General features: G+C 43.6%; 1 pseudogene; it reads right to left on the bottom strand.

Annotated features, from left to right (window-relative positions):
- Positions 1-5,144: 5,144 nt before the first annotated feature.
- On the bottom strand, positions 5,145-19,905 carry LOC119277926 (annotated as a pseudogene).
- Between the last annotated feature and the right edge of the window lie 489 nt (positions 19,906-20,394).

Raw genomic sequence — 20,394 nt, forward strand, 5'->3', positions numbered from 1 at the left:
AAGCGTCATCGACGCTTTGCAGCGCGTCAGGGCAAGCGCCATCGGGCGTGCCGGGCTGGCTACGCTCGTGGGGGAGGAAAAGGTTTCCCGTCCAAAGCAGGTCTCCGGACGACGGTGCACCTGGCCCCACGGTGGGCGCCAAATGTCGGGGGTTGGGTGCGACATATGCCAAAGGATGGCTTATCATGGTGGGAGCGAGTAGAACGTCGTCGGTGCCAGGAAACGGGATTAGGCGAAGGCATGCACGCCGACGAATCTTACCCAGCTTCGGGGCTCTCCAGGGAGATAACACCCCTACTGCTGCTTTGCGGGGTCTCCGCATGATCACTAAGGCATAGTGACTACAAGGTTGCTCCTAGAGCTGTATTCAGGAGGTAGAAGGAGGCAAGGCTAGCTCTCTTCCTCCTATATGATCTGGTCTAAGGCTAATGGATGCGAACCCTTTGCATGGGTGCCCCGGGGGGTTTATATAGGCCTACCCCCCGGGGGTACAATGGTAATCCGGCTGGGCATGGGTCCCAGCCATCTGTCTCACAGGCCGCCGTCTTCTCCGCCGACTGCTGGGGCCCGCCGATTTGCGGGCCCCGCCGGCGAGTCCGGCACTGTAGCCGTGATCCTGATGACGCAGGCTTGGTCACTAGGTCGTGGCAACAGTGCCGCCGTCTATCGGGCGATCACTGTCGTTACCTCCCGTCTTGTCTGGTTGATGGCGCGTGGGCCTCGTGGGAGAGGCCGGCCGACTCAGGGGAGCCGACTCCCACGGGCCGCCTTCGGGGCGTATCCGCCGTCTTCTATGCTCTCACTGACTGGCGGGTCCGCCGTCTCTGAGCCGTACAGGTAGGCCATCGTGGGCACAGTGTGCCGCACACTGTGGCTGAGGTCAGGGCTTGGCATGGCAACAGTGCCGGACCGCACCGGAGATCTCTAGTGGTACGGCACACTGTAGCCATGCTGGCCCCTCGCAAGCAGGAGGTGACGGCCACGCCGTGGTCGTACCCGCCTCGCCTATCGCGACGAGTGTAGCGTCGTGGGCCGACTGTCTATAGCCGGCTCTTCTGGAAGTCGCCGTCTGAGACTCGGCTCATCTGGGAGTCGCCACTTGAGACTCGGCTCATCTGGGAGTCGCCACCTGAGACTCGGCTCATCTGGGAGTCGTCATCTGAGACTCGGCTCATCTGGGAGTCGTCATCTGAGACTCGGCTCATCTCGGAGTCGCCATCTGAGACTCGGCTCATCTGGGAGTCGCCATCTGAGACTCGGCTTTGAGGGGCGCGGCCTGCCCCGATGTCTTGAAAGGTTCTGGAGCTCGGGTTAGCCTACCCGTGGCCCATTACTCCAACACAAACATTTGATATATGTGCGCGGACTAACTTTGTCTTTTGCATCATCATTTCCGCGGGGAACCCCCTCCTCGCCCGGAGGCTCGGAGGCTACACCTAGTGGGCGCGCTAGCATGCCCTACTGGAAGCAAGCCGCATCGGCTGGAGCCCACAGCCGGCTATCTTCGACAGTATTAGTCGGCCGACCCTGCATCCGCGCCTGACAGCAACAGTCGGTGGACCCCGCGTCCGCGCCCGACAGCATCAGTCGGCCGACACCACGTCCGCGCCTGACAGCAACAGCCGACGAACCCCGCGTCCGCGCCTGAAAGCATCAACCGGCAGACTCCATGTCCGCGCCTAGCACCCTCGACGTCCCCGTCGGCTTCATCATCAACAACAAGACCCACCGCCCAACTTTTTCAAAGTCGCCTGGAGGCTCAGAGGCTACACCCAACGGGTGCGCTTGCGTGCCCCCACTCGGAACATGCCACGCCTGTTGCATGCCCGCCGCCAGCTGCAACCGGCCCCTCGACGCCATCGTCTACACCAACAAATGCGAAAAGCCTCCGCCCAACTTTTCCAAGTTGCCCGGAGGCTCGGAGGCTACACCCAGCGGGTGCGCTGGCACGCCCCTGCCGGAAGAAAGCTACACCGACTACGGCCTGCAGTCGGCCGTCATCAAACTTTTATACATCAACACCCGCCAAAAATCCTCCGCCCAACTTTGCCAAGTTGCCCGGAGGTTTGGAGGCTACTGTTGGGGTAATTGACCATGGATACCCCGAAGACGGCAAGACAATATTTCAAGACATCGGGGCTAGAAAAGCCCCTCAGTCTGACTGCCCAGACGCTCCTGCCGGCTCCCCGTCCGACTGCTCCACTCGGCCGGCTGATCCAGCCAGCCGGCTGCCGACTGCGCCAACCAGCCGGCTGCCCGACATCGACCCGATACCGACGAGATGGCTGTACCCGAGCACTGTTCACGTGTCACCCCAGCCATTATGTATAGTGTCACTTGTCCCCTGGCACTATTTATGAAGTGACCCAGGGGACAATCTTGACACCCCCACCATGCCACTAGCTAGCTAGCTACCATGCCTACCTAGCTTACATCCTAAGCTACCCCTCAAGCCTATATATATGAGCACCCATCCATCCATCCATCCATCCAGGATGGACTCATCCTCCCACACATTCACTCATGCATGCTCATGCACCTGCGGCCACACACACACTTGCGCTCATATGCATATACAAAGCCAGATGCCTATGGCACTGAGCTCAGATACAGCTCCTGGAGCAACTCTGTACCAGATATACCACATATACTCAGACATGCAGGAGTAGGGGTATTATCTCTCCGGAGAGCCCCGAACCTGGGTAAACTAGCGCGTGCTACTCGCATACCCATCCCCGGATATTCCAACAGCGGTCTTGCCCTCACACTAAGCCCTTGTGGCATCTGTCGAATCGCACCCCCCCGTGAGAATACCATGACAGAAAGGCATGGAACACTTTCCTAGGAAGAAAATTAAATTGCCTTATGAATCTATTATGAGTGCCACTCATGTATTGCATACCAAAGATGGCAATACCTAGATCTATTCATGTTTTTATGCCTAGCTAGGGGCGTTAAACGATAGTGCTTGTTGGGAGACAACCCAATTTTATTTTTGTTCTTTAATTTTTGCTCCTGTTTAGTAATAATTAATCTATCTAGCCTCTAGATAGATGTAGTTTTATGTTTTAGTTAGTGTTTATGCCAAGTAAGACCATTGGGATAGCTTACGGTGATAGTTGTGTTAATCCTGCTGAAAATCAGAAATTTTTGCGCATAGTAAAGTAGTTTTTAAAATTCACAGAAACGTACTTTTGATCTGATTATTTTTGCTATCGATTGGTACACAAATTGCTCAGATTTTCCTAATTTTATAGGATGTTTAGAGTTACAAAAGTATTCGAGAGTTATAGATTACTACACACTGTTCTATTTTTGACAGATTCTGTTTTTCATGTGTTGTTTGCTTATTTTGATGAATCTATGAGTAGTATCGGGGGGTATGAACCATAGAGAAGTTGGAATACAGTATATTTTATACCAATATAAATAAAGAATGAGTTCACATCAATACCTTAAAGTGGTGATTTATTTTCTTATACTAACATAGATCATGAGATTTTCTGTCGAGTTTTGTGTTGTGAAGTTTTCAACTTTTGGGTAAGGATTTGGTGGACTTTGGAATAAGGAGTGGCAAGAGGCTAAGCTCGGGGATGCCCAAGGCAACCCAAGGTAAAATTCAAGGACAACCAAAAGCCTAAGCTTGGGGATGCCCCGGAAGGCATCCCCTCTTTCGTCTTCGTCTATCGATAACTTTATTTGAGGCTATATTTTTATTCACCACATGATATGTGTTTTGCTTGGAGCGTCTTGTATGATTTGAGTCTTTGCTTTTTATTTCACCACAATCATCCTTGCTGTACACACCTTTTAGGAGAGACACGCATGAATCATGATTTATTAGAATACTCTATGTGCTTCACTTATATCTTTTGAGCTAGACAATATTGCTCTAGTGCTTCACTTATATCTTTTTAGAGCACGATGGTGGTTTTTATTTTATATAAATTGTTGAACTCTCATGCTTCACTTATATTATTTTGAGAGTCTTTTAGAACAACATGGTAGTTTGCTTTGGTTATAAAATTAGTACTAATATGATGGGCATCCAAGATGGGTATAATAAAAACTTTCATATAAAGTGCATTGAATACTACGAGAAATTTGATTCTTTATGATTGTTCTGAGATATGAAGATGGTGATATTAAAGTCATGCTAGTTGAGTAGTTGTGAATTTGAAAGATACTTGTGTTAAAGTTTGTGATTCCCGAAGCATGCACGTATGGTGAACCGTTATGTGGTGAAGTTGGAGCATGATTTATTTATTGATTGTCTTCCTTATGAGTGGCGATCGAGGACGAGCGATGGTCTTTCCTACCAATCTATCCCCCTAGGAGCATGCGCATAGTTTGTTTCGATAACTACTCCCTCCGTTCCGATTTACTCGTCGTGGTTTTAGTTCAAATTTGAACTAAAATCACGACGAGTAAATCAGAACAGAGGGAGTAATAGATTTTTGCAATAAGTATGTGAGTTCTTTATGACTAATGTTGAGTTCATGGATTATATGCACTCTCACCCTTCCACCATTGCTAGCCTCTCTTATGTCGCACAACTTTCATCGATACCATACATCCACCATATACCTTCCTCAAAATAGCCACCATACATACCTATTATGGCATTTCCATAGCCATTCCGAGATATATTGCCATGCAACTTTCCACCATTCCGTTTATTACTAGATCGGGTACGCGCCTTGGCGTGAGGGTGTCAGTCTGAACGTTTTGGTCAAGCGTGTAATGTTAAGTTAGTAGTAACCTAGGCTGCTATTCCGACGATAAGAAGGGGCAATGAAAGCATGATATTATCACCATGTGTTCAAATGGGGCTAACAACGTCTGAAGTAACTGAAGCTGTAAATAGATGGCGGACAAAATGCACCTAAAAGTACTGGTATTCGCTTAATATCACCTATTCATAATGCAGCCTCAGAAACCTCCAAACACCCATCCATGAAGCTGTTATATATATAAATAAAGGTAAATATTATATCTTGAGTGAGTGAGGTAAAAGGGTGCATGTCAAGTTGTTCTAAACCAAACAAAGAACGAAATAGTGACGTCAGGAGTTGATTGTAAAATTATTAATTGTAAGTAAGCTAAAACAAAATGAAACGAAACCATATCAATAAGTTAAATGGAGATGCAGATATAGCAGGAAGTCAAATCGAAATAAAGATCTAATCTGAATCAAAATGATCAAAGCAAGTACTGTCCCTTATCTAACACAAGGCATAGAAAGCATCATAGGAGAGTAAGCATACACAGTGGAATGCATTTTCAGCCATGATAAAAAAATGAACTACCGAAGAACCAGCCGGAAGCAAAGCTTGATCATATGTAGATCCGAGCAGGTATCTACCAGTGACCCCAGCCCTTGGTAAGCCCCTTGGCCCGCAAATTCCTTTTTTCCACCTTAGCCTTCATATCTCTGATCTTCCTGTCCTTCTCATCGACACTGCCTGACAGGTACTTCATCTCGGTCTAAATTTTCTGCTTTGAGGGCAGCCAAATTCAATATCCATGGTGGCTTGAAGATGCTCCAAGCACCGAGGAGCAGCATTTTGCATGTCCCATTGGCATCCACAGCTGGGTTGCCATTGATCATCATATGCTCTGCCGCTGCAGACGAACGCGACTGTGATGGCCAGAAGATAGCAGTAGCCACCACACGGCCACGGTAAGATGCGCAGGTCTTGTAATTCACCTCGGGTAAACCATCTCTAGCAAGAACGACGCTAAGCATAGCCTTCGGCCTAACCGTGACAGAATGCTTCATCTATTAAAATATGTAGAGTGGCAAGTCATTTACACATGGTACAGACCACAACAGGAATACGTGGAAATATCAGGCTACTAAAGCAATAGAAATATGGAAATGCATTAGCCTTTATCGGTGATGGGTTCAGGACAAGCAAAGCAAACGTGCAACAGAAACCTGAAAAACAAACCAGAGATCTGCAACAACACAACGACGATGTAAACATGCTTTTAAGTAAGGCATGGCACATTCTTTAAAGGCAGCTCACAAACATCAATCGTGTTGTGTGTTGACCACGATTGGCAAACGCAAGGTAAACTACAGAAGCCAAACGACATGATACACGGCAGACCACAGAGCAAGCATGAACATGGTAAAATGGCTATTCACGGGATCTGAAGAATCTGATACACAGTGGACTGCACAGCAAGCATCGACAGAGTTAGGACCATTCTACTACAAATCCATATCAAAAATATGCTTTGTGTGTCGTAGATCAACGACAAGCCCAATTGCATAAATCTTGAACAAATCTAGCACATGCATGTTTTAGAGTTGACCAAGCAAACGGGGTCTACCTTGCTAGCTGGTGACAGTGTGGAACGGGGATCATGATCATTGTTCATCGCACCCATGGAGAAGAGCTCCCTCTGTGTGCCTGATACCATCGCGCGAAGAAAAGCTTGGGTGCCTGGATGCACAGATCAACGGTCCTGTAAGAACATCTCCACATTATGGACTAAATTCGCGGAAGCTAGGGATTCAGAGAGATAAAAGAAGGAGCAAGGATCTCCATTCTACAGAAGAGGAGGGGAGAGCGCCGCCATACATATGAACTTGAAATACAAATCTAAACAACCTAGAAAAAACACCGAAGAGGGCAGGCGAGAGGAAAGAATCACCTGCAAGGAAACCAACGAAGCAACTTCAAGCGGCGTAGCCCAGGAGCCAAGAGCACAAGCAGACCCCAACCAGGACAAATCAACCAGCAAACCCTAGACAGATCCCTAAAAAACAACAAGTCCCTGGATGAGCACATATACAACACAAATGAGAAGACAACCAGAGGAGCGAAGAACCACCTCAGCCATCTCAGAAGCCTCTCCGGTGTACTCCCTCTCCGGTCAACTTGCAAGACAGCCTTCCGGCACGCCATTGTCCCAACTGCGACGCATCCAGAAAGATGAGGAACACGGGAAGAAACGAGCCAAATAAAAGACAGGACCCATCCACGTCCGAATCAAATCATACTGGCAAGGCAAATATTCATGCACACCTAGTATCAATTGGCTCAACAGTACTACTGCAAATAGAAAGTGTCATTATTAGAGCATGTCCCTATTTTTAGTGCAGCCAACAAATGAAAAAATATGGTAGTTCATGTAGCTTTGAAGCTTAGATTAGAGAAGATTTTATTACACGGATAATCAGATTAGCAGTTCGTGTGGTCTTACTTAGAAGTACAATTTGCATCCCAGCATACAATTCACCTACTTATTGCCATCTGACACAGTACAGTAAGTAAATAACCAAGAGGAAAATGTCAATTTGGTATGTTGTACTTAGTCCAGACCAAATCGTTGTTTTTAGCACAATTAAAATCAAATGTATCTTTGCAGTATTTTTGAAAAATGTGGGCACAAAAGCGAGTGGTTATGACCACTCAACACTGCAATTGTTGATACCTGCACCCATGCCTTCTGATCAATAAAAATGGAAATCCAGAGAAATAATCTCTGAAAAATAAATAATTCAAACATGTGATGGTCTATCGGTGCTTGAAGTACGCAATATAAAATCAAACTTAAGCCAATCAAGGTTGTAGGAACAAAAGAAAGTGAATGGTTAGTGGCCACAAAAGAGAGAGCTGGGTGCATAGTGTTTGTTATTCTTGGAAGCGTGAAACCATACATATGAATATTCCAACTGTAATGCAGATATATAGATCATTTTATCAGAAAATCGACACTCGATACATGCATTTTGAAGTACAAAGGCAATTCATACCACACAACACAAACAACCCTACAGCCGGAGTCTAAATTCAGACACCCAATGCGAGATGACATTTATAGAGAACCTCGACATTTCAATAGTAAGTAATTTGACTAACAATGAATATTATAGCTATATTTACAACACACTGAAGATCAGCGAGGAATGATATGCACTTAGTATGAAACTCATGTAAGCATATTGTTATAATCAGCAGCTCAATTACTAATAATAATGAATAGATCTAGTTTGAACTTTCAAAACTATATATCCCTAATAACACTATCTAATTAAAATAGAAGGGACATAAATATAGATCATCTCATTATTTTGGCAGGAGATAAAATAAATGGCATTGTTCAGACAATGGGATTCAGATAATACGTTAGCATGATAGAGTAAAAGGAGATAAATGTACAATCAGACTGGAAGTCACCATATGCAACACCTCCCTATCACTATGTTGCAGATGTAATCATAAAGGTCTCCAGGTCACAATGCACATGACAAAGCAAAATACCAAGAAAAGGAAATATCATCAGAGGTAAAGATTATGGAGAGAATCAACCTTCAAAATCTGAGAGAGAAAACATGTGTAAATGCTAGTTCCAAGTGCCATCCTATTCTTTAGGCCACTTCCAATCCAGAAAATAATAGGGGGTCAAGAGAGAGGGAGGGGGAGATAACCCTGTAACACGGTCGGGTTGAGTCGAAGAAGTTCCACGACAAAGGAAGATAGCACATCCAGCGCCACCAGTCGCTAGTCAGAAGCAACTATTATTTGGAAAGAAGATGTGCATCAAAATTACTCATTTTGGTACAAATAAATTAGATAAACACCAGATGACAAACCAAATCAATTAGATAGTTATAGTCTAGCTTGTGCACACAATATTGTGTTCTTTGTGGTGACTGTTGTGCATTACTTCTTTCCAAGAAGTAGAACTATACAACAAAAATAGGTAGTAAAACTTGCAAAATTTTAGATAATTTTGTTTTGCGATTGATGGCATTTAATACTTGCAAGTTTGTCAATTTTAGTATCATCTTCACTAAGGATTCACTTGCCAAACTTAATGATATTTTTTTATCAAGGGTGTTCTATGGCAAGTTAACCTGCAAATGTATGAAAACTGAATCTTTCCGCATGATAGCTTGATAAGCCCATATACATGATATTGTCCAGACTTGTTACTATGCTAGCTATTTACTCTCTTTAATTTTCTTTGGATGTCATTTTAGGATGTGTACAATCAACTTCAAAATTTGAGTACTGACACAAAGATAAACAATCTTTTATCAACCCCTAAATTTGAGTACATAACTTGTACGCACCACATGTGTCCGTGTGTGCCCATAAAATATATGCAGAGTATGTTGCAATGCAAAAGAAGAACACTTAGGAAAGACAATATGTGCACGGAATACTTATACATAAAGATCAATACTACCTTGTCCAATGTCAAAATGGAGAAGGGTATGCCATTGTCGTTGAGCTTCTCTGGATCAACGCCATGACCATGACTACATACATCTGGTGTTAAACAAATTATTTCTTTCTTTGAGCATAAAATATGCAATGAGAACCTTTATCTAATCAAATAACCTTGAACTACAAGTTAAAATACCCTGCTATTCCAGTAAAATTCATTCAGACTTTCAGGGAACAAAATCTTGGTCGGGTCCTAAGGCCAAGAACAAAAGGAAAAATAATAATACCTAAATGGTTAGCCCAAGATCGATGACACCATGTTTCAGCCGCTCTCGGAAGGTCTCAAGGCCCTTTCGCGATATGTAGCTGAACTGGTGCACGTCAATGTCGATCTCGAAGTAGTTCGATCCCTACGTCGCAATGAACAAATAGATGAAGATGTTTCAGTCAGGACTGGAGGTGCATCAAGAATTTCTAATTTGAGCACATGTGGGTTGATGGAGATGTGAGGAAGCATGTATAACTGGTTACTACCTTGTAGAATTTGTACCGGGGTCTTGTCAGCACTGGCTTCTAGGTGTGTTTGGTTTCAGTCACGAAGCGGAACGGCACGGGTCGGTTCCATTCCAGAGCCCGTTCTCGTGTTTAGATCGCCGAAGGAACCGGAACCCACCCATTCCAGGGAACGGCATATTCCCTGATTATACTCAACCTGGGCGTTCCTCCAAATCGGCCGGACCACGCGGAACGCCTCACTCGTGACTCTCTTCCCTTCCTCCACGACTCACCCACCCCGCGCCCCAGCCACCCACGACCTCTCCTCTCCTCTCTCCCTCGATGGCCATACCGGCGGCCGGCGGCCGTAGCACCTTCCCCTCCTGCGGGGCACCATCTTCTGCCCCTGGTCAGAACTGCAGCCTCGCCGGCGTCCCCTGCCCCTTGTCTCTCCTCCTCGAACCCCAAAGATCTGGTGGAAGGAGGCATGTGGCCTGGTGCGACAGGAAGGCTGGCCGAGCTTTCTACCATGGCTACCGAGCTCAAGTGGCTGGACGGCCTCGGTGCCGAAAAGTAACTGAAGGAGCAAGTGCACTCCACCCATAGACCACCGTCAACTGAAAAAGAACAGGAGGAGCATGGCCGAATTTGGGTGGCTGCTGCTGTTGATCCAGATTTTGGTATCTGGGTAGCTGCTCTTGATATTTTGGTATTTGTAGTAGCTCTACCGGATTTTGTATTTGGGTAGCTGCTGTTGACCGAATTTGGGTGGCTGCTGTTGATTCAGATTCAGACTTTGGTATTTGGGTGGCTGCTGTTGATCTTGTGTTTTAGTCCAATTCTTTTCTTTCTGTTTCTCTATGATTTGTTTTTGACAGTGTGCTCAAGCCTTCGATTCAACAACAATATTTATATGCCTTTGTTTGACTGAAATTCAATCCAGTTCATGGTGACATAATAAATCCATTCCATTCCATATGTCTCAAACTGAACACTAGAATGTAACCATTCCGTTCCTTCAAATTGCCACTACCAAACACAAGGACGGAACCAACCCATTCTAGTGGAACGGAACCATGACATTCCATTACACTTCGTTCCCGAACCAAACACACCTTGTAGTACAAGCCTTCTCTCGGTTGCACTGATTTGCGGGTCTTCAGGGTTTACAATGCCAGCCAGGATTTTCAGCCTCTCTGTGTAGGGCACGTTACTGTCCACCGGGAACCCCTTGACCTTCTCCATTTCCTCGTTCATAACACTCTGCATGACCATGAACTCATCAGAAATTTGTTCATGGGTACTCAAAATGGGTTACATTATGATGCCATGCAAATGCAATCAATTCAACTTACCTTGATGATGTCCTTGAGCTGCGGAGAAATTTACTTGTCAAAGTTGTCGAATATCTTGAAATAGAGGACCAGGCTTACACCATCGCCCTCATTCTCACAGAACATGGCAGTGGGATAGGTAGGCACCTGTACAGATATTGATTAACCTATTAAGCTCAGACTAAGCAATAATTTTCTCAAAAAAATGCACTAAGCAATCAACACTACTTGGTTAGGTAGGTGAAGAAATACGAGTGAATTACCCGAATGTTCACAATGAGAAGTGAAGGGAAGGAGCCGTGGGGCTTCAGCGATGGGAGCGCGGTGTGGTGCACTTTCCTTGCGCAAGCAAACATGTCTGCTCCGATCGGGGTGTAGGGGGAGCAGTTTGGGGATGGGGATTTCCTCTTGTATCTGCGGTCAATTTCAAAAGGTTCAGTCAGGCATACTGACAGAAGAAATACACAGTGGATCAATGCATATCAGGAGTTTCAGTAACATTGCTTCTTACTTGAAGAAGCCTTCCCCCCTCTGACTCTGAACACCGACGGCTGGAGGATCGACCAGCAGCCAGCCAATGGTTTCTCGTTGACTGAATACGGCAACGTCATGCCTGCTCTTGGTCGATACAGATACTTCACGGAGCCAGCTAAATTGATCGTCAGTTTTGTCAGCAAAGCATAAACGAAATGCTAACAAACAATTTGAATGATACTGCTGGATCAGTAGGTGAAAGTGCTGGTGTTGACTCACTCATTTTGGTCATTACATTGCCCTTGTATGATCTCCACCCGAAGGAGAGCCTAACGATGGCCGCTTTCTTCCTCTTGTGGTGCAGGCTGAACCCAACGACCGGCATCGGCTGGACCTTGTAGCTCGGGATCGAGCCTAGGAAAGGCCGAGGCGAGCATGATGCCATGCTCTACCATTCTTTTCACCTTGGCACGCCTCCATCCGCGATGCTCTGGGGGCGTTGCACGGTGTCCACCAAGCACACCGCGTCCTTGCACGGTGCCGCGTTCGTGCCGCCGGTGACGTCTTCTAGGAGAGGACCTGGATTTGCAAGGAGGGGGAGCATCTGATGCTGAGTACACTAGGAGTTGATACGTCTCCAATGTATCTATAATTTTTGATTGTTCCATGCTATTATATTATCTGTTTTGGATGTTTAATGGGCTTTAATATGATCTTTTATATTATTTTTGTGACTAACCTATTAACCAAGGGCCCAGTGCCAGTTTCTGTTTTTTTGACTATTTTAGAGTTTTGCAGAAAAGGAATACTAAACGGAGTCCAAACGGAATGAAACCTTCGCGATGATCTTTCTTGGACCGAAAGCAAATGAGAAGACTTGGAGTTGAACTCAGAAATGCCACGAGGCATCCACGAGGTAGGAGGGCGCGCCCAGTGGGGTAGGTGCCCCCACCCTCATGGGCCCCTCGTAGCTCCACCGACGTACGTCGTTCGCCTATATATACTCTTATACCCTAGAAACATCAGGGGGAGCCATGAAACCACTTTTCCACCGCCGCAACCTTCTGTACCCATGAGATCCATCTTGGGGCCTTTTTCGGTGATCTGCCGGAGGGGGATTCGATCATGGAGGGCCTCTACATCAACACCATTGCCTCTCCGATGAAGCATGAGTAGTTTACCACGGACCTTCGGGTCCATAGTTATTAGCTAGATGGCTTCTTCTTTCTCTTTGATTCTCAATACAAAGTTCTCCTCGATGTTCTTGGAGATCTATTCGATGTAATATTCTTTTGCGGTGTGTTTGCCGAGATCCGATGAATTGTGGATTTATGAACAAGATTATCTATGAATATTATTTGGTTCTTCTCTGAATTCTTATATGCATGATTTGATATCTTTGCAAGTCTCTTCGAATTATCGGTTTAGTTTGGCCTACTAGATTGATCTTTCTTGCAATGGGAGAAGTGCTTAGCTTTGGGTTCAACCTTGCGGTGTCCTTTCCTAGTGACAGTAGGGGCATCAAGGCACGTATTGTATTGTTGCCATCGAGGATAAAAAGATGGGGTTTATATCATATTGCTTGAGTTTATCCCTCTACGTCATGTCATCTTGCTTAATGCGTTACTCCGTTCTTATGAACTTAATACTCTAGATGCATGCTGGATAGTAGATGCAGAATCGTTTCGGTCTACTTGACATGGACGTGATGCCTATGTTCATGATCATTGACTTAGATGTCTTCATAATTATGCACTTTTCTATCAATTGCTCGGCAGTAATTTGTTCACCCGCCATAATACATGCTATCTCGAGAGAAGCCACTAGTGAAATGTATGGCCCCCGAGTCTCTTTTCCATTATATTGCATCTCTTTTCCATATTATCGAATCTAGTTTACTATTTTGCAATCTTTACTTTCCAATCTATACAACAAAATACCAAAAATATTTACTATCTCTATTAGATCTCACTTTTGTGAGTGACCGTGAAGGGATTGACAACCCCTTTATCGCGTTGGTTGCAAGTTTCTTGATTGTTTGTGCAGGTACTAGGTGACTTGTACGTTGTCTCCTACTGGATTGATACCTTGGTTATCAAAACTGAGGGAAATACTTACGCTACTTTGCTGCATCACCCTTTCCTCTTCAAGGGAAAACCAACGCAAGCTCAACAGGTAGGAAGAAGGATTTCTGGTGCCGTTGTCAGGGAGATGTACGTCAAGTCAAGCCATACCAAGTACCCATCATAAACTCTTCTCCCTCGCATTACATTATTTGCCATTCGCCTCTCTTTTCCTCTCCCCCACTTCTAAAACTATTTTCGGAAACCTTTGCCTTTTCTTCGCCCCTCTTAATTTCGTCTCTTCTCGCTTGCTTCTTGTATGCTTGCGTGTTGGATTGATTGCTTGTCACGATGGCTCAAGACAATACTAAATTGTGTGATTTTTCCAATACCAACAACAATGATTTTATTAGCACTCCGATTGCTCCTACTACCGATGTTGAATCTTGTGAAATTAATACCGCTTTGTTGAATCTTGTTTTGAAAGATCAATTTTTTGGCCTTCCTAGTGAAGATGCCACAACCCATCTAAACAACTTTATTGATTTGTGTGATATGCAAAAGAAGAAATATATGGATAATGATATTGTTAAATTGAAGCTATTTCCGTTTTCGCTTAGATATCGTGCTAAAACTTGGTTCTCTTCTTTTCCTTTTATCTTGAAGTATTTTCCTCCCGCTAAGATCATCTCCCTTAGGAACGATATTATGAATTTTAAGTAACTTGATCATGAGCATGTTGCACAAGCTTGGAAGAAGATGAAATTAATGATACGTAATTGCCCTACACATGGTTTGAATTTGTGGATGATTATACAAAAAAATTATGCCGGATTGAATTTTGCTTCTAGAAATCTTTTAGATTCGGCTACGGGAGGCACTTTTATGGAAATCACTTTAGGAGAAGCTAATAAACTCCTACATAATATTATGGTAAATTATTCTCAATGGCACACCGAAAGATCTGCTAGTAAAGAAAAGCATGCAATTGAAGAAATTAATGTTTTGAGTGGAAAGATGGATGAACTTATGAAATTGTTTGCTAATAAAAGTGTTTCTTCTGATCCTAATGATATGCCTTTGTCCACTTTGATTGAGAATAATAATGAATCTATGGATGTAAATTTTGTTGGTAGGAACAATTTTGGTAACAACGCGTATAGAGGCAATTTTAATTCTTGGTCGTTTCCTAGTAATTCCTCTAATAATTATGGTAATTCCTACAACAACTCTTATGGAAATTTTAATGAGATGCCCTATGATTTTGAGAATAGTGTTAAAGAATTTATTAGTGCGCAAAAGAATTTCAATGCTTTGATTGAAGAGAAATTGCTCAAGATTGATGAGTTGGCTAGGAACGTGGATATAATTTCTCTTGATGTTGATTCTTTGAAACTTAGATCTATTCCATCTAAGCATGATATTAATGAGTCTCTCAAAGCCATGAGAATTTGCATTGATGAGTGCAAAGAAAGAACCGCTAGGATGCGTGCTAAAAAAGATTGGTTTGTAAAAGCGTGTTCTTCTAGTTTTCATGATAATAATGATGAAGATCTAAAAGTGATTGATGTGACTCCTATTAAATCTTTGTTTTCCAATATGAATCTTGATAAATATGGGACTGGAGATGATTCAACTTTAGTTAAAAGGCGTCCCAATGATTCAAAATTTTTAGATCTAGATGCAAAAAGTGATAAAAGTGGGATTGAAGAGGTCAAAACTTTACATAGCAATGAACCCACTATTTTGGATTCCAAGAGATTTAATTATGATAATTGTTCTTTAATAGATTGTATTTCCTTGTTGCAATCCGTGCTAAATTCTCCTCATGCTTATAATCAAAATAAAGCTTTTACTAGACATATTGTTGATGCTTTGATTCAATCTTATGATGAAAAGCTTGAACTAGAAGTTTCTACCCCTAGAAAACTTTATGATGAGTGGGAACCTACTATTAAGATTAAGATTAAAGATTATGAATGCTATGCTTTGTGTGATTTGGGTGCTAGGTTTCCGCGAATTTGATGATTGTTCTTTAAATTTGCATCTTGCGGGTTCCGCCATTAAGAAACCTATGGGAAAGATTAATGATGTTCTTATTGTTGCAAATAGGAATTATGTGCTCGTAGATTTCATTTTCTTGAGATAGATTGCAATCCTACATGTCCTATTATTCTTGGTAGACCTTTCCTTAGAACGATTGGTGCAATTATTGATATGAAAGAAGGAAATATTAGATTCCAATTTCTATTGAGGAGGGGCATGGAACACTTTCCTAGGAAGAAAATTAAATTGCCTTATGAATATATTATGAGAGCCACTTATGGATTGCATACCAAAGATGACAATACCTAGATCTATTCGTGTTTTTATGTCTAGCTAGGGGCGGTAAACGATAGCGCTTGTTGGGAGGCAACCCAATTTTATTTTTGTTCTTTGCTTTTTTCTCCTATTTAGTAATAAATAATTTATCTAGCTTCTGTTTAGATGTGGTTTTATGTTTTAATTAGTGTTTGTGCCAAGTAGAACCTTTGGGAAGACTTGGGTGAAGTCTTTGCGATCCTGCTGTAAAAAACAGAAAGTTTTGCACTCACGAGAATAACTGTTATTTTTTTTACATAAGAGTGATTTTAGGTTTATTATTTTTGCAGATGATTAATAGACAAATTCCTCACGTCCACCAATTTTAGAGTTACAGAATTATTAGAAAGTTACAGATTGCTATAGACTGTTCTGTTTTTGATAGATTCTGTTTTTTCGTGTGTTGTTTGCTTATTTTGATGAATCTATGAGTAGTATCGGGGGGTATGAACCATAGAGAAGTTGGAATACAGTAGGGTTAACACCAAAATAAATAAATAACGAGTTCATTACAGTACCTTAAAGTGGTGGTTTATTTTCTTATACTAACGGAGCTCATGAGATTTTCTGTTGAAGTTTTGTGTTGTGAAGTTTTCATGTTTTTGGGTAAGTATTTGATGGATTTTGGAATAAGGAGTGGCAAGAGCCTAAGCTTGGGGATGCCCAAGGCACCCAAGGTAAAATTCAAGGACAACCAAAAGCCTAAGCTTGGGGATGCCCCGGAAGGCATCCCCTCTTTCATCTTCGTCTATCGGTAACTTTTACTTGAGGCTATATTTTTATTCACCACATGATATGTGTTTTGCTTGGAGCGTCTTGTATAATTTCAGTCTTTGCTTTTTAGTTTACCACAATCATCATTTCTATACACACCTTTTGGGAGAGACACGCATGAATCGGAATTTATTAGAATACTCTATGTGCTTCACTAATATCTTTTCAGCTAGATAATATTGCTCTAGTGCTTCGCTTATATCTTTTTAGAGCACGGCGGTGGTTTTATTTTATAGAAATTGTTGATCTCTCATGCTTCATTTATATTATTTTAAGAGTCTTTTAGAACAGCATGGTAATTTGCTTTGGTTATAAAATTAGTCCTAAAATGATGGGCATCCAAGATAGGTATAATAAAAACTTTCATATAAAGTGCATTGAATACTATGAGAAGTTTGATTCTTTATGATTATTCTGAGATACGAAGATGGTGATATTAGAGTCATGCTAGTTGAGTAGTTGTAAATTTGAGAGATACTTGTGTTAAAGTTTGTGATTCCCGAAGCATGCACGTATGGTGAACCATTATGTGATGAAGTTGGAGCATGATTTATTTATTGATTGTCTTCATTATGAGTGGCGGTCGGGGACGAGCGATGGTCTTTTCCTACCAACCTATCCCCCTAGGAGCATGCACGTAGTACTTTGTTTTGATAAATAATAGATTTTTGCAATAAGTATGTGAGTTCTTTATGACTAATGTTGAGTCCATGGATTATACGCACTCTCACCCTTCCACCATTGCTAGCCTCTCTTGTGTCAGGCAACTTTCGCCGATACCATACACCCACCATATACCTTCCTCAAAATAGACACCATACCTACCTATTATGACATTTCCTAGCCATTCCGAGATATATTGCCATGCAACTTTCCACCGTTCCGTTTATTATGACATGCTCCATCATTATTGCCTTGCATGATCATGTAGTTGACATCGTATTTGTGACAAAGCCACCTTTATAATTCTTTCATACATGTCACTCTTGATTCATTGCATATCCCGGTACACTGCTGGAGGCATCCACACAGAGTCATATTTTGTTCTAAGTATCGAGTTGTAATTCTTAAGTTGTAAGTAAATAAAAAGTGTGATGATCTTCATCATTAGAGCATTGTCCCAAGGAGGGGGAGCATCTGATGCTGAGTACACTACGAGTCGATACGTCTCCAACGTATCTATAATTTTTGATTGTTCCATGCTATTATATTATCTATTTTGGATGTTTAATGGGCTTTAATATGCTCTTTTATATTATTTTTGGGACTAACCTATTAACCGAGGGGTCAGTGCCAGTTTCTGTTTTTTTGCCTTTTTTAGAATTTTGCAGAAAAGGAATACCAAACGGAGTCCAAACGGAATGAAACCTCCGCGATGATCTTTCTTGGACTGAAAGCAAACCAGAAGACTTGGAGTTGAAGTCAGAAATGCCACGAGGCGTCCACGAGGTAGGAGGGCGCGCCCAGGGGGTTAGGCGCACCCCCACCCTCGTGGGCCCCTCGTAGCTCCACCAACGTACTTCTTTCGCATATATATACTCTTATACCCTAGAAACATCAGGGGGAGCCACAAAACCACTTTTCCACTGCCGCAACCTTCTATACCCATGAGATCCCATCTTGGGGCCTTTTTTGGCGATCTGCCGGAGGGGGATTCGATCACGGAGGGCTTCTACATCAACACCATTGCCTCTTCAATGAAGCGTGAGTAGTTTACCATAGACCTTCGGGTCCATAGTTATTCGCTAGATGGCTTCTTCTTTCTCTTTGATTCTCAATACAAAGTTCTCCTCGATGTTCTTAGAGATCCATTCGATGTAATATTCTTTTGCGGTGTGTTTGCCGAGATCTGATGAATTGAGGATTTATGAACAAGATTATCTATGAATATTATTTGGTTCTTCTCTGAATTCTTATATGCATGATTTGATATCTTTGCAAGTCTCTTCGAATTATCGGTTTAGTTTGGCCTACTAGATTGATCTTTCTTGCAATGGAAGAAGTGCTTAGCTTTGGGTTCAATCTTGCGGTGTCCTTTCCTAGTGATAGTAGGGGCAGCAAGGCACGTATTGTATTGTTGCCATCGAGGATAAAAAGACGGGGTTTATATCATATTGCTTGAGTTTATCCCTCTATATCATGTCATCTTGCTTAATGCGTTACTCCGTTCTTATGAACTTAATACTCTAGATGCATGCTGGATAGCGGTCGATGTGTGGAGTAATAGTAGTAGATGCAGAATTTTTTCGGTCTACTTGACACGGACGTGATGCCTATGTTCATGATCATTGCCTTAGATGTCTTCATAATTATGCGCTTTTCTATCAATTGCTCGGCAGTAATTTGTTCACCCACCGTAATACATGCTATCTCGAGAGAAACCACTAGTGAAACCTATGGCCCCCGGGTCTCTTTTCCATTATATTGCATCTTTTTTCCATAGTATGGAATCTAGTTTACTATTTTGCAATCTTTACTTTCCAATCTATACAACAAAAATACCAAAAATATTTACTTCACTATCTCTATTAGATCTCACTTTTGCGAGTGACCGTGAAGGGATTGACAATCCCTTTATCGCGTTGGTTGCAAGGTTCTTGATTGTTTGTGCAGGTACTAGGTGACTTGTACGTTGTCTCCTACTGGATTGATACCTTGGTTCTCAAAACTGAGGGAAATACTTATGCTACTTTGCTGCATCACCCTTTCCTCCTCAAGGGAAAACCAACGCAAGCTGAAGAGGTAGCACGAGTCTGAAACTGCACTACAGGGCATGAGAAACCAGGCGAGCACAATACCATGGCTGACGTTGGAGTACTCATTGTCATTGTCGTCGGAGCCGGCCGAGTCTCCCAGCATGCTGATGGAGTTGTACCATGCCTCGTCGCAAATCACTGCAAAAACAAAACAAAAATTAGGGGTCTGGTCGAGCAGGTCGGCGCCGGCCGGAGAAAACAAGGCATTGGTTGGTTTCGTTCATGTCTCACCATTTACTGCGTCCATCTGGATGTTCTATCACTGCAGCTGCGTGAGGTGGAGCGTGACGACTGAGGCCATCGCGCTGTCGACATGGACGACACCGTGGCACCCAGCGATGCGGCCGACCATGTCGCCGTCTATCGCCGTGGACACCTTCCAACGGAATTTGGTCGCTGTGGCCGAGAGGTCCTTGGGCCTCCTCCGCCGCCTCGTCATCGAGACGCAAGAACTCATGGCGAACACACACACCTGATGGACCAAACCAAGAAGCACACACTTGGCAGAGTTAGCAGGACAAGGCCGATGTTTTTCAGGAGACGACCCTTTGGTGGTAAAGCTGAGGGAGGCACGGCTAACATGCTGGAGACGTCCACCTCCTTCACCCACCATCATGCGGGAAGAGATGACCGTGGAAATCCTTTGTTGTGGGGCTCAGGCAAGGTAGAGGAGCTCATCAGCGAGCTGGATCTCAGCCGCCATGGCTGGATCTGGCTGGCTCGAATCACACGTGACGCTTTAGGGAGGAGAACAATGGCAACGAGGCAAGATCGTGACAGACGGTGATGGCGTGGGAGGCAGCCGGATTTGACCGAGAAACAGTAGCCTGTAGCCTCGCGTGTTGGGTGGGAGCTGTAGGGGAACGTAGCAGAAATTCAAAATTTTCCTACGTGTCACCAAGATCTATCTATGGAGAAACCAGCAACGAGGGGAAGGAGAGTGCAT

The sequence above is a fragment of the Triticum dicoccoides genome, chromosome 3B (assembly GCF_002162155.2).
Source record: "Triticum dicoccoides isolate Atlit2015 ecotype Zavitan chromosome 3B, WEW_v2.0, whole genome shotgun sequence".
Lineage (NCBI taxonomy): Eukaryota > Viridiplantae > Streptophyta > Magnoliopsida > Poales > Poaceae > Triticum > Triticum dicoccoides.